The sequence below is a fragment of the Trichosurus vulpecula genome, chromosome 7 (genome assembly GCF_011100635.1).
Source record: "Trichosurus vulpecula isolate mTriVul1 chromosome 7, mTriVul1.pri, whole genome shotgun sequence".
NCBI classification, from domain to species: domain Eukaryota; kingdom Metazoa; phylum Chordata; class Mammalia; order Diprotodontia; family Phalangeridae; genus Trichosurus; species Trichosurus vulpecula.
Window position 1 is genome coordinate 273,363,791 of NC_050579.1, and position 14,753 is coordinate 273,378,543.

Sequence of the window (14,753 nt, forward strand, 5' to 3'; positions counted from 1 at the left end):
AATGGGTGACACCATCAATAGGCAAGCATCAGCTTTCCTCCGATGGGTGCCAAGCCCCCTCTCCCCCCTCAATAAACTCCAATTGCCTCCAGGATCAAATACCAAATCCTCTGCTGGGCGGGGTCCTTTATAGCCTAGCCCCTCCTACCTTTCCAGTCTCCTTATGCAACACTCCCTAGTTGGTCCTCTTCAATCCAGTGACATCAGCTTCCTGGCTCTTCCATGAACAAGACGTTCCATCTGTTGGCTCGGGGCATTTTCTCTGGCTGTTCCCACTGCCTGGAACACTGTCCCTCCTCCACTCTGCCTACTGACTCCCATGGCTTCCTTTAAGTCCCGCCTAGAAGGTGGCACTTTACCATCTTCTACAGGAAGCCTTTCCCAATCTCTCTTAATTCTAGAGCCCCTCTGTTAATTAGTTCCCTTTCATCCTGTATATAGCTTGTTTATATGGGTTTTTTTTGTTGTTGGCTCCCTCATTAGACTGTGAGCACCCTGAGAGCACACGTCTTTTTGTATCTTTAGTATCTTGCAAAGTTAACTGCTTGACTGAATCTTCAAACCCTCGCTCCTCCAACCCTGTCCCATCTAGTGCAGGTCCTAGCTGCTTTGTGGGTCAGGGGAAGGCAAGGGCCTTCGTCTAATCTTGAGGCTGATTAGGGATAGGCCCCTCCTCCCATCGGCCTGGCCCCTGCAAGGTCAGGATAAATAATTGGTGGGCAAAAAGCTGGGACTCATTCTTTCCAGTGACTCCAGATTAGATGGCCGATTCTAGTGGTGGTAGCAGCCGCAGTGGCCGAAGGGACAGCGATGACAGTCCTGGTCCTTGGTGCAGGTACGAAGGGAGGGGTATGGGGTTCCTAAGTGGGGGGGGAACCATCCACCTAACCACACCTGCTCTCCTCGGAGACCACTTAGTTGGATCTTTTTCAAGTGGAAAAAAGTGAAACTCAAAAGGGTAAGTGCCGTATCCGAGAGCACACATCTAGTTAGTGGGTCAGCTGTTAATTTTTGAAATTCAACAGAGGCACTGAGAGGCATTAGTTCATTTAGTTGGGGGGAGGCAAGGGGGCAGGGGCAAGGGCACGGGCATGCACAAGCACAAGTGGGCATAAAGGAAAGTGAGTTGGATTTTTAGTTCAGAATCTTTGGGTCAGAATATTGGCTCAGCTGTTTTATAATCTGTGGCTCCTTTGGGCAAGGCCCATCACTTCCCTGGGTCTCAGTTTCTTCCTTAGTAAAGTAAGGGTCTCCTTATTTTAAAGTCACCTTTAAGGCCCCTTCCAGTTAGAAGACAATGGATTCTGCTTGCAGCTGGATTTTGGGGCTCTTGCTAGAATATACCTGGGTAGGGCAGCCTAAAGAAAACAGGGTGGGGGGAGGGGGCATGCATTGCTAGAATTGCAAAATGATTTTTGTGTCCCTCTACTTTAATTATCTCCCTTTGAGTAAGAGAGGTTTAATTTCTCTCTCTCTCTCTCTCTCACACACACACACACACACACACACACACACATGGAGTTAGTTTGGGGCCACCTCCAGGAGGCCTTTCCTGCCTGCTCCCCGCCCTTGTCAGTGTCCTCCCAAAACCTCACCCCTAGCCCGACATTACTAGGTACTTATTTTTTTATGTTTTAATTTGTAAACATGGTCCCCCTTCTTTATGCTTCTCAGCTCACCTATCCCCAGCAAAACATAAGTTCCTTGAGGGTGGACTTTGCTTTTTTTTTTTTTTGGCTTTGTAGCTTAAAGCATCTAGCTTGGTTTCATTTATGCTTGTTCAATTAAAATGGCACAGCCAGAACTAGAAACCAGGACTCCTGACTGCTAGCCTTGATCAATCAACATCGATGTGTCACACCAAGTGCTAAAGATACAAGACACTCTCTGCCCTTAAGGACCTTATAATCTAGTGAGGGAAACCATGTGCAAGTAAAGATATGTAAAACAAGCTATATACAGGATAAATAAGAAATAATAAGTGACAGAGGGAAGGCATTAAGAGGGGTTGGGGGAATCCAGAAAGGAAAGTTGTTGTGGTGTGGAAATGAAGAACTGGTTGATTTAGAAAAACATGGAAAGACTTGAACTTATGAAGGAAGAAGCCATCCACCTGCAGAGAAGCAGATAGGAGGAAACAAGCATAGTATGGTCTTACGTATATGTGTGTGAGTGTATATGTGTGTATATATGTATGTCTACGTTTATAGATATCTATGGATATGTCTACATATCCGCGTTTAATTGTAGCCTTCTTGGGGGGTGAGAAGGGAGAGAGGGGAAAAAAAATAAAAAGTGTGCAACAGAGAACAAAAGAAAACCAACAAGGAAGCAAAGAAAAGCTGGGCAGCTCTGAAAACAACGTGTAGTATTTATTACATAGGTTTTCTGGAAATAGAAATCTCTCGTTTTATACTGAATCCTCCCTTATGGTCTGCTGTGTACATGACAATGTTTTATTTTTTCTTTTCTCATTTTGTGTTTACATGTAAAATTAAAAAAAAATTTTTTAAAGAGAGTTTGGGAAAGGCTTCCAGGAAAATTCCTCTATGTACTCTAATGGAAGTCTTCTGAAGATGGCACCTGAACGCCAAAGGTGAACTTGATGGTGAAAACCTTGGCAGACCTATAGGGGATCACCTTTCAGTGACTCTCCAATGTCCACATGGGTGGTGTTAATGTGAAGAAGGTTGAGATGAGGAGCCCAAAGACCTGGTTATGCTAGTCCATTTCTCAAGCTCATAAATCTCCTCAAAGCATCCTAAGCACCTTTCCCAGAAGTGAACCTGCTATAGGAACCAAGTCACTTTCTCTTCTTTGGTTCTCAGTTTACTTGTATTATAAAAGGACAAGAGTTGGCCTAGGTGATCCCTGAGATCCTCCTAGGGACTCTGGAAAATTAGAATTCAATTCAACACGTACTCGAATCCCTATCTGATATGTCTACTACTGTGCTGTGTATGCGGTCGAGACTCGTCCTGGGGCTGTCCGTTCCCTCCTTTGCTTCCCCAGCTATCTTAGACCTTTTCTGCTCACCTTAAACCCCCTACTCTTCTCCCTCCTGCCCCTCTCCCCATCACATCTTTACTAAGAATTTTTGTGGTTGTTCAGTCGTTTCAGACTCCTCATGACCCCATTTGGGGCTTTCTTGGCAAAGACAGTGGAGTGGTTTGCCATTTCCTTCTCCGGCTCATTTTACAGATGAGGAAACAGAGGCAAACAGGATAAAGTAACTTTCTCAGGGTCACACAGCTAGTAAGTATCTGAGGCCAGATTTGAACTCAGGAAGAGAAGTCTTCCTGACTCCAGACCTGGCCCTCTATCTACTACAAGTCTATCGACCTAGCTGCCCCTTGAACTCTAAATCCTGAGCTTCCCTATGTTTCTCTTCTCTATACCTACCTCATCCCCACTCCACCCCTTGCCAACCCACCAGACATTCTTCTTCCTAACCTGGGGTCTGTGAACTTTTTTTCTAAATATTGTGCTAACTACATTTCAGTATTAATTAGTTCCCTTTGAAATCCTATGCATTTTATTTTATGCACTAAAAAACACCCTGAAACCAAAAAACAAGGTTAAGAACCCCTGCTTTGGGAGATCTTATGATGACAGGCCCATAGGATCATCAGACTAGAGAGGGAGGATTACAGTTTGAGTCTAACCTCATTTTGCAGATCAGGCAGCGTGCCTAGAAGTGGGCATGACCAGGTCAAGGTTATCCATATAATAAAATAGCAGAGCTAGAACTTTAACTCAAGTATTGACTCCAAACCCAACAGCCTCTTTTTTTTTTTGTTTAGAAACTTTCAATAGCTCCCAGTTTCTCCTTCACACCTAGTCAGTCAATGAACACTAATGGAAGTGCCTACTATGTGCTAAGCGTTGTCCTGAGCACTGGGGACACAAATATGAAAGTCCCCGCCCCTCTAGAAGCTTACAGTCTCATGGGGGGGGCGGGGCGCGGGCAGAGACAAAACACAAAAGGAAGCTGAAAGTGGTGGGGAGGGGGGAGGGAATATTTTGCCAGCTGAGGGGGATGGGGAGAGTGGGCAAGGATTAGGTCAAAGAAGTCCAAAATGGTGGGCGAAGAGATGTTAGTCCTGTTCCCTCTCCTCAAATGGTGGGGATTATGGCTCTGCTGTCCTAGTAATGAAGCGTGAATAACAAGGCTGATGTATCCTACAAGATAATGAAATTTCCCAATGATCAGTTTACTGGGGGTGCAGCGGAAAAGCCAAAAAATCCAAAATGAGTGTAGTGAGGTAGGAAGTGAAATATTTGATATTCACACCAAACTCTTCACAGCTTTTGTGGCCCTCCATAACCTGGCTTTAACACACCTATCCAAACTTCTCTCGTTACTTCCTGATATAATTTCTCTGTTCCAGTCAAGTCTTTGTGCCCTTATTCATGTGAACTAGCTCTTGCTCAAGCTCCGTCTCTTCTCCACCTCCTCACCGCATCCCCAAAAAAAGTTCTGCCATAGAACACTCAATCAAGGGACCAAAGGCTGAGGTTTAGGCCCGGCTCTATCATCTCCTAATTTCATACCTTGGTTTTCTCACCTTGGATTCATTCATTTGATGATTACGTATCCACTGTGCTATAGGTGTTTTTTTAAAAATTTTTATCATTTTGAACTTAAATACAAAAAGACCAAAAAAGAGAGAACATTTTCATGTACTCAGCACAGCCTAAGAAGAGGATTCAATACAAAACCACTAATTTCCATTTCACACTGTTTACTTTTTTTGAAAACCTATGTAATAAACACTATGCATCATTTTCAAAGCTAGCCTACTTTTATGTGGTTCCTTCTAATTTTTCTTTTGTTCTCTGCTGTACAGTTTTTTTTCCTCCCTTCTTCCCCACCCCGCCCTAGTAAAGGCTTCATTAGACACAAATACACACACATATATAAAACTATACTATCCATCTATTTATCAGTTGTCTCTCTGGATGTGGATAGCATCTTCCTTCACGGATCCTTTATAGCTGATTTGGAATCACTTGATCTTTAAATGTCTCGTAGGATTCGCTTGTGAATCCATCTGATCTTGATATGTATTTTCTTAGAAAGCTCATTTCTGGCCTGTTTGGGGAAATATAAAAAATTAAATCAGACACAGTCCGATTTCTTCATGGACCCTGTACTCTATAGGGGGATAACATGCCAACATATCTCATTTGGTTTTATAGTTAAGTGTATAAATGGATCAAAAAAATGGAATGTTTGTATCCCTTGGGAAACACGAAATGGAAACAGTCTTCTGCCCTCTAGGTCTTTACATTTACATAGGGATGGAAAGCTGCGGGAATGAGTGGAATGGATGATAAAATACAAAGCTAAAATTGAGAAGACACTGCAACCGATTAACTATAAGGGGTGAGAAATATGGAAGGTAACTTTAAGTTTATAAATATGGGAGAGAGAGTGGTAGGTACAAGATTAAACAGGATACACATACAGGATTCATAAATACATGTACATATAGAGGAGATACACGTACGAAAGAGGAATAAATAGGTACAGTGGGAGGAATAAGTTTAGGCAGGGAGCTTGGCTTTTGACAGAATAAGTTTGAGGTGCTGGCATATATAAGCATCTAAAAGCCAGCTGGATGAAGGTGGAAGGCTAGGGCCCAGAAAAGATGTCAGTGTTGCAGATAATGCTTCTGGAGTCATCTAAGTAGAGATGGTAGTTGACTCTGTGGCAGTGAATGAGACTGTCAAGGGAGAGATGTAGAGACAGGGGAGAGCCAGGAACAGACCCTTGTGGAACCTACATCTTAAGGGGTCAAGAAAAGCTGCAAGTGAAAGGGATAATTAGGTAGAAAGACTAAGAACTGGCGATGTATTGGATCTGGGAAGGTGGTAGTCGCGAAAAGCGTAAACCATTTCCCCTACTTTGTGAATCTGAGTGACTGGAAGAATGGTGGTGCCCTTGACAACATTAGGGAACTTAGAAAGGGGAGGATTTGGGGCAGGGGAAGATGATGGGTTTGGTTTTGGACATGTTAAGTGGGATTTCTACAGGATCTCCAGTTTAATATATCCCGTAGACAGCTGGAGATGAGGAAAGGTTAGGGTTGAATAAACAGAGAATCATTTTCATGGAGATGATGGTAATTGAATCCATTGGAGCTGCTAAGACAGCCAAGGACCCAGGACAGAGCCCAGGATTAGTGACCTGGAGAAGATCCATCAAATGACACCGAGAAGGAGGGGTCAAACAGGTAGAAGGGCAGAACCAGGAGACAGCGGTGTCACAAAAACAAAGAGAATATCAAGAAGATACAACAATATCATGAGACTTGTCAAAAGCTCACTGGTAACTGGAGAGGGCAGTTTCAGTTGGATGATGAGGTCAGAAGTCAGATTGCAGAGTTTATAAGAGAATATGGAGGCCAGCTATCCATGTAGACAGCCTTCTCAAGGAGATTAGCCACAAAAAGGAGAGAATGACAACTAGCAGGAACCGATGATCAAGTGAGGTTTCTTTTGAGGACGGAAGAGATGGGGGCATGTTTGTAGGCAGTAGGGAATCAGCTCACAGATAGAGATGAAGGATTGAGAGTGGCTGGGCACCTAGGTGGCAGCAGTAGATAGAGCACCTGTCCTAGAGTCAGGAGGACCCAAGTTCAAATCCAGCCTCAGGCACCTGCTAGCTGTGTGACCCTGGGCAAGTACTTAACCCCACTGCCTCTAAGCAAAATTAAAAAAAAAAAAAAGACTGAGGGTGAGAGTGATACAGGGGGCAATCTGCTGGAGAAGGTAGGCTGGATAGGATCACTTGTACATACAGACGGTTTGTCTTGTCAAGGAAAAGGGTCCCCTCTTCGTGTGGGACAGGGTAATGTTGAAGGCAGTGGGGAAAGGCATTTGAGTGATGTGAGACAAGGAGAAGAGAAGAGACCGATCTCAAAAATAGCCTCTTTTTTTTCAATGAAAGTTGTGGCTCTTGCCTCTCAGCTTAGAGGGTGGAGGGAAGGAGGTGCTATGGGAAATTTGAGCAGGGATGAAACAGTTTGAAACAGACAATCTGGTGAGTGGGACAGCGAATCAGTTAGGGAGATGTGAAAGGATTGCCTTGCTGCAGTGAGAGCCCAGTTGAGATTAATGTAACATCAATTCTCAGAGAACCAAGTCAGCATGGTTTCTTCCTAACTACTTGGAGATGCTAGAGGAGATTCTCATTCAATGAGCTCACAGAATTTAGTACTTAAAGGGAACTCAGGTTCATTGAAGTTTTATAGATGTTTCTGGGAGACCCCTTCCATATGATCCTACAAGGAACCTGAGGTCCTGACAGATGAAGGGATTTAGCCATGGCCATCCAAATAATGAGGAGTCAAAAGGCCTGGGTTCAAATCTCAGTTCTGCTTACAGCTCATTGTTTACTTAATTGAATTAACATTCCATGACCGAAAACATCCATATCTATTCACGAGAACCTCATGGAGAAGAATCATGATTACACTGGAGAGGACAGAGACAGGACTTTGTCTTGATGCACAGACCGGGCCTGGGGCCCTCAGCCTAGGTGCTGAATGCCCCATCTGTCTATATCACAGGTATTTTGCCCGGGGATTCTGTCACCAAGGACAGAATTGCTCCTTTTCTCATGACAGACGGTCACTGCCAGTCTGCAGGTACTTTCAGCAGGGGTTCTGTTTTCGTGGAAATGACTGCAGGTAAGAGCTGATTCCCACCCCCAGTCATTCTTTCCTACCTACTGTCCAGGCTGACCCAGTGAAAGGTGGGGTTGGGGGTCGGAGATACTAGCTACCCAGCTTTCCTCAAAGGCTTGCTGGCCTCACTGGAACCATTCAGAAAGAGCTGCCCCTCCCCACCTTTCCCCAGTGGGCACCAACCCACGCCCACCGTATTTAGGATTACCTCTTCTCCTCCCATAGGTATCGGCACTCCCAGGCTCCGAGCTCCTCAGAATTCGACACAGAGCCTCCCCTGCCCCTGCCAGAGTCTAGGCCAGAGCTGAGGTCAGCCTCTGAGCTGGCCACTCTGCATTCAGTGCCCGAGGAGCTTAGCCCACCATGTGCCCAACATGGCAGGGGGTTTGGTGTAAAACATCTGGACACAAAGGAGGCGGCTGACAACACTTTCTCTGACACTCTGGACATACCACGTGAGTTAACAAAAGGATTGGGGTAGTTGAAAAAAGGGGAAACGGGACTTCTGGTCAACCAGGATTGAAAGGGGAGGGTTTGACTCACCTTTACCCACCTGAAGCCAGTCTCTTCCTGTAGTAGGTGATCTAAGTCGTAATTCCACCCCGGATCCTGGTCCCCAGCCCGACCCCAAGCCAGCACTACATCCTGACTTCCCAGATCTGAATGTTTCCAGGCCCCTAAGAACTCTGACTCCAGATACAATGGTAGGATTAAAATGGAAGGTGGGGAAGGCAAGAGGGTGGGGGAGAAGAGATGAGTGCAAGAGTCAACAAACAGCAGCCTCAGTGGTTCCCAGCTGTCCTGCGCTCGGGGAAGGAAGGAAGGAAGTGGAAGGAACTCTGATCCTTAGAGTTGTAAATTATGTAGCGTCTGTTTGTTTCTTAGAGGGGTCAGTGAGAAGGTGGCTAGGCAGGCTAAGAACGCGGGTGGCCTGACCGCGGGCTGCGGTGCTTGCCAAACTAGGAGGACAGCCAGGACGTGGTGTGCGGCATCTGTATGGAGAAGGTCTGGGACAAGCCCCCGGCCGACCGCTTCTTTGCCATCCTGCCCAACTGCTCCCATGCCCACTGTGTGAGCTGTCTGCGCACCTGGCGCCGGAGGCGGGGGGACTGCCCTCAGGACGTGATCAAGTGAGTGTCAGGGCCGTGGCAGGGAGCAGAGAGGGGACGAGGAGAGGAGGATGGATGGGAGGACGGGGCCAGAGAGAGGACCGTGGGGAGCTGGAGAAAGAGCGCAGGGGAGGAATGTGCAAAGTGGTGGTGGAGGGGAAGGGGGCTGCAGGGTACTAAGGCAATCCCCCCACCTCGGCAGGGCCAGAGAGAGGACCACGGGAGCTAGAGAAAGAGCACGGGGAAGGATGTGCAAAGTGGGGGGGGAGGGGGCTGCAGGGTACTAAGACAATCCCCCCACCTCGGCAGGGCCAGAGAGAGGACCATGGGGAGCGAGAGAAGGAGCACAGGGGAAGGATGTGCAAAGTGATGGGGGGGTGGGCTTCAGGATACTAAGACAATCCCCCCACCTCGGCAGGGCCAGAGAGAGGACCATGGGGAGCGAGAGAAGGAGCACAGGGGAAGGATGTGCAAAGTGATGGGGGGGTGGGCTGCAGGGTACTAAGACAATCCCCCGACATCGGCAGGGCCTGTCCGCAGTGCAGAGTGCGTTCCAACTATTTTGTCCCCTATAAATTCTGGGTAAGCAGGGGGCGTGAGAAGGAACAACTCATCAGGAACTTTAAGGATCGAACAAGGTGAGTTGGATCATTGATAAATTTTTTAATTAATTAATTAATTTTTAGTTTACAATATTCAGTTCCACAAGCTTGTGAATTCCAAATCTTCTCCCCTTCCCTCCCCCCTTCCCAAGACAGCACGCAATATGATGTAGGCACTACATATACATTCACATTAAACATATTGTCACATTAGTCATGTTGCAAAGAAGAATTAGAACCAATGGAATGAATCATGAGTAAGAAGAAACAAAACAAAAAAAAAGAGAGGGGGGCGCAAATTGTCTGCTTCGATCAGCATTCAGACTGTCTAATTCTCTGGCTGTGGATGGCACTTTCCATCATGACGCTGTGGAGTTGTCCTGTATTGCTGAGAAGAGCCAAGTCTATCAGTCAGTCATTGCACAATGTGGCTGTTACTGTGCACAGTGTTCTCCTGGTTCTGCTCCCCTCACTCAGCATCAGTTCATGTAAGTCTTCCCAGGTTTTTCTGAAATCCACTTGCTCATCATTTCTTATAGAACAACAGTATTCCATGACATTCATATACTACAGTTTGTTCAGCCATTCCCCAATGGATTGGCATCCCCTCAATTTCCAGCTTGGCCACCACAAAAAGAGCTACTATGAGTATTTTTGTACATGTGGGTCCTCTTCCCATTTGTGTGATCTCTTTGGGATACAGCCCTATTAGTGGTATTTCAGAGTCAAAGGGTATGCACGTTTTTATAGCCCTTTGGGCATAGTTCCAAATTGCTCTCCAGGATGGCTGGATCAGTTCACAACTCCACCAACAATGCATTAGTGTTCCAATTTTCCCACATCTTCTCCAGCATTTATCATTTTCCTGTTTTGTCATTTTAGCCAATCTGACAGGAGAGATATGGTGCCTAAGAGTTGTTTTGATTTGCATTTCTCTAATCAGTAGTGATTTTGAGCATTTTTTCATATGCCTATAGATATCTTTAAATTCTTTCTCTGAAAGCTGCCTGTTCATATCCTTTGACCATTTATCACTTGGGGAATAACTTGCATTCTTATAAATTTGACTCAGTTCTCTGTATATTTTGATAAAAATTTTTAAAAACAAAAATGATACCAGCATTCCTATTTTTGCTTTAAGGTTTGTACAGTGCTTTACGTATGTAAACTTATTCAGCCCTCACTGCAACCCTGGGGAAGGCAGGGGCTCTTATTAATCCCATTTTTCAGGTAGGCACAGAGAGATTAAATAACTTGCCCAGGGTCATTCAGCTAGGGAGTGTTTGAGGCAGGATTCAAACTTGGGTCTTCCTGACTTGGCCTGACTTTGAGTCCTACCCTATAGCCACCGTGCCACCTGGCTGCCTTACTTTACAGATTGGTGATCTATCGTGGCTAAGGTTTCCTCAGAGTAGAAGCATCAATCTTGAGAATGCAGAGGCCTGGGTTCTAGACCTGCCCCTCTGTCTCTAATTTTCTGACCTCTCTGGATTAATCTGTGCCTCTTTAAAATGAGGAGGTCGGGGCTAGAGGCTTTCGCTAAGGTTTCTTCTAGGTCTGACATTCTAGAAACGCCGGGTTTGATGCCTGTCCCCTGCAGTATACTTGTTGCCACCAGGTGGCAGTCTTCCCCAGTCTAGAAACCTTTACCTCTCATCCAATCAGTTGCTAAATCCTGTCATTTCTTCCTCGGTGGCCCCTTTCATTTCTGTCCTCTTCTCCCACTGCCCCAACCTCATTCCAGCTTCATTACCTGGGCCGTCGTAGCGGCCTTTTGCCAGTCTCACTGCCTCCAAATCTCCCTCATAGACACGGCTGCTAGGCTAATCTTCCTAGAGAAAGCCTAGTTGTGACTCATCCTCCCCCTGCTGGTTCCATGGCACCCCTCAGCCCGGGTCCCAGAGTGACACGTCTCAGGTGCTCTGGGTGCTAGTGATACAAAGATGAAAAAGGAGCCGTTACCGATCCCTGCCCAGGAAAAGCACCAGCCTCCAGGCTCTCACTTCTTATTCTTGGCCCATCTGATACTGCTTCCATGTCCCAGCCCCCTAGAGAACAGGTCTGCTTAATGTTCTGTAAGCATATCATGTTCTAGTGCACCTTGGAGCCTTTACTCAGCCTGCTTAGTGACTGGTGACCTTTACCCTGTGCCCCCTCTCCGCCCCCACATGGTCAGCTCTCCTCCAGGGTTCAGCTCAAATGCCATCTTTTTGTCTGTCACTTACCCTAAGCTTCTCATGCACCCTGGAGGTGGGGGGTGGGGTCTCTCTTTCTCCCTCCTCTCTTCCTCAACATTCATGTAACGCTCAGCACACTTGGGCACAGTCTCACACACAGTGCTCATTCACTCTCCCACACATTCACATCCTCTCTCGTACACTCACACACTTTCAGTCAAAGCCGAGACGTTGTTTTCAACCTTTTATTTCATGAGTGACTCAATGGTGCTGGAACTCGAGCTCCGAGCTACAGTGTACAGCAAAGATGCTGAATCAGGAATATAAACTCCTGGATTTGAACCTTGACTCTGCCAAGGCAGATTCGGGAAAATAAGTTACTTACTTCTACTGACCTAAATGTCCTCTTCTATAAAATGAGGTTTTGATTAGATTTCTAAAATTCTGAATTCTATGATCCCAAGTTTAGCCCAGGAAAAATGGAATGGGATTTTTTTAACTTGCTTTCACTGGGACTGTTGGGGTTGAGACTAACGCTGCTTTCCTTTGTACCCCCTCTCTGTCTTCATGTCCTCTCACAGCCAGATCCATTGCAGGTTTTTCATGCAAGGAAAAGGCCACTGTCCTTTCCAATCCGACTGCATCTACCAGCACCAGTTCCCAGAGTCCGGGACAAAGAACGGGGATTCTGTGAGTAGGCTGAGGCAGGGCAAAGGGATCTGTAGGGTGGAGATTGGTTGGTAATCATGGGATGCCTGGGTCAACTCGGTTCAGTCTCCTCCCCCAGGTTCTGACTCTCAGTGAACCATCAGACAACTCAGATGATGAAGATGAGGAAGAAATCTATTTCTTTGACCATACCATCAGCATGACCATAACAAGAAAGAAAATAACCTATTCCAAACCCAGTGATTCTGATGACTCCCCCTGAGGAGGCTGTAAAGCAGGGGCTGTGTCCCATAGTGCTCTTCAGAAGCAGCGAAGGGCAATCATAAGTAATGAGTTCCTATGGCAAGAAGCCATCTATTCCATGGTCTGTGCCAATGGAGCGTTTGGAGACGGGACAGTTCGGAGAAATGAATGGGAGATCTTGTGCCATGAAGAAGGTCCCCATTCCTTTCTGTTCTTCTTGGGCCTTAGTTTTTAACTTTTTATACAATGATTCTGAAACAAATTAAACTAGTCTAAATCACTAGAGCTGATGTCTGTCATCTGTTGAGCTGAGCTGGCTCCCCATGAGATACAGCACCAGGCTTCAACAAACATCGGGTAGGTAAGGGGTATGTATTTATGTGTCCTTAGCTACCTCTCCACTAGGTGGCACCTCATCCTTGTTTTTTTTCTCAGATTCCTTCCCTCCCCTCCCTCCTCTATCAAAAGGGTCCTTAGGAAAGGCACTGTGTGGTGGGGCAGCTAGGTGGCTCAGAATATAGCGCAAGAGAACCTGAGTTCAAAGCCGGCCTCAGACACTCTGGGTACATCACTTAACCTTGAAAAAGAAAAGAAAAAAGAAAAGCAGGCACTGTGAGATCTATTGAAATAAGCAAGAAACGGGGGGGGGGGGGGTCAGGAGGAAGAGCTCTGGGTCTGCTTTCTGGGTCTGCCACTGTATCACCACCTTGGGTAAATCACACGCCTTGAGAGACTCTTTGCCCATCTGAGAAATGGGCGTGACTTCCACCAAACTCTTCAAGGAAAACATAAAGTGAGGCGTGTCCACAGTGGATGACTCTGAAGGTGTTTCTGTGGGTCTCTGGGAAGCCAGAAGTCTGACCTAACTCCAGTTTGATTCTGGATCTGTAACGTGGAGTAAAGAAGGGTATGGGGCACCTCCCTGTTGTGGAACATCAGTAGGGCAGTGATTACCAGCAGTGATTACCAGAGCATCTAGAGTGGTGTGAGTGTGCATGTGTGTACTTACACCTGTATGCACACCTGATATTGCAGATTTTTGTCTATTCATGCTTCTCATCCTCTAAAATTCTTTTCTGTGTCCTTCCAATAGAGGATCTAACATGTATTGGAGGCCTTCCTCTGGGCTTTTTAATATTTCTTGGGCCGTAGTGTAATACTTGGCTTAAAAAAGTGAGAGGGCGTGTAGGATGCTCACAAGCAAAGGGGACTCGTCAGTTTTCACAGGTCCTGGTGGAGCCTTTGAATGGGAAAGGGGAAGGTCAGCACTCCCTGAGGATCCACTGGAGCCAAAAAGCCAGATTATCTCCGAGGCTGACCCCACGTATTCCTAGGGAAAGCCCTAGACTGAATCAGGAAGAAGTTAGCCTGTGTCCCTCCTCTAACAGTACAGAGAACTTTTCCTTTAGGTAGCAATGGCTCCCAGAGAAGCAACTTCCAGCTCTGCCTTGGGTGAGTACTTAGGAGAATGACGATCCACCCTTGGTGGGCGGGCAGGGCAGCAGTTAAAGAAAGGTGCGAAAATTCTCTCTGCCACCTCACAAGAACTAAAACTAGAGGAAACTACCAGAAAATCTGGGAAGTCTGTTCCATTTCCTTAAATGTTTGTCAACCATCTTTCCTCTTCCTCCTTTTTAAAATATACCTTCAAAATTTAAACTATCATAAACAATTTGACTTGTACATCAAAGGTAGAATAAACAAGATGAAATACTAAACATCCTTTTCATTAGTTTACCTCCCCTCCCAAATTTCCTTTGTTTAAGAAGGATTTAAATGTTGAGGGCTCAGTCGGTCATCACCAACTATGGCCTTGTCCCTTCTACACTCCACCGTAGTCCCTCTATTGAAAGCCACCCGTAGAAAGTTTTCTTGGACTCTGGGGGACATTGTGTGCCTCAGTTTCCTCATCTATGAGCTGGAGAAGGAAATGGCAAACTACAGTATCTTTGCCGAGAGAACCACTCAAATACAGTCACAAAGAGTCCGGACACGACTGAAAGACACAAACCTAGCCCCTGTGGGACGTCCATTCTGTTGATTCTCTAAAGCTTCATATGATAGACCTACTGGACAGGCCTTCAAAGGCCTAGTGTCACCCTGCCTAGAACTTCTCAAACGGACCAAGCTCCTGCCGCTGGGCCTGATGACCACTCCAGTACTCAGACTACATGGGGACTGTCTTCTGGGTGTGTCTCATTTCCCATCATCCTGGGATGTAGCTTTATAAAGGCCCCGACCGAGTGACATTGTCCCCTA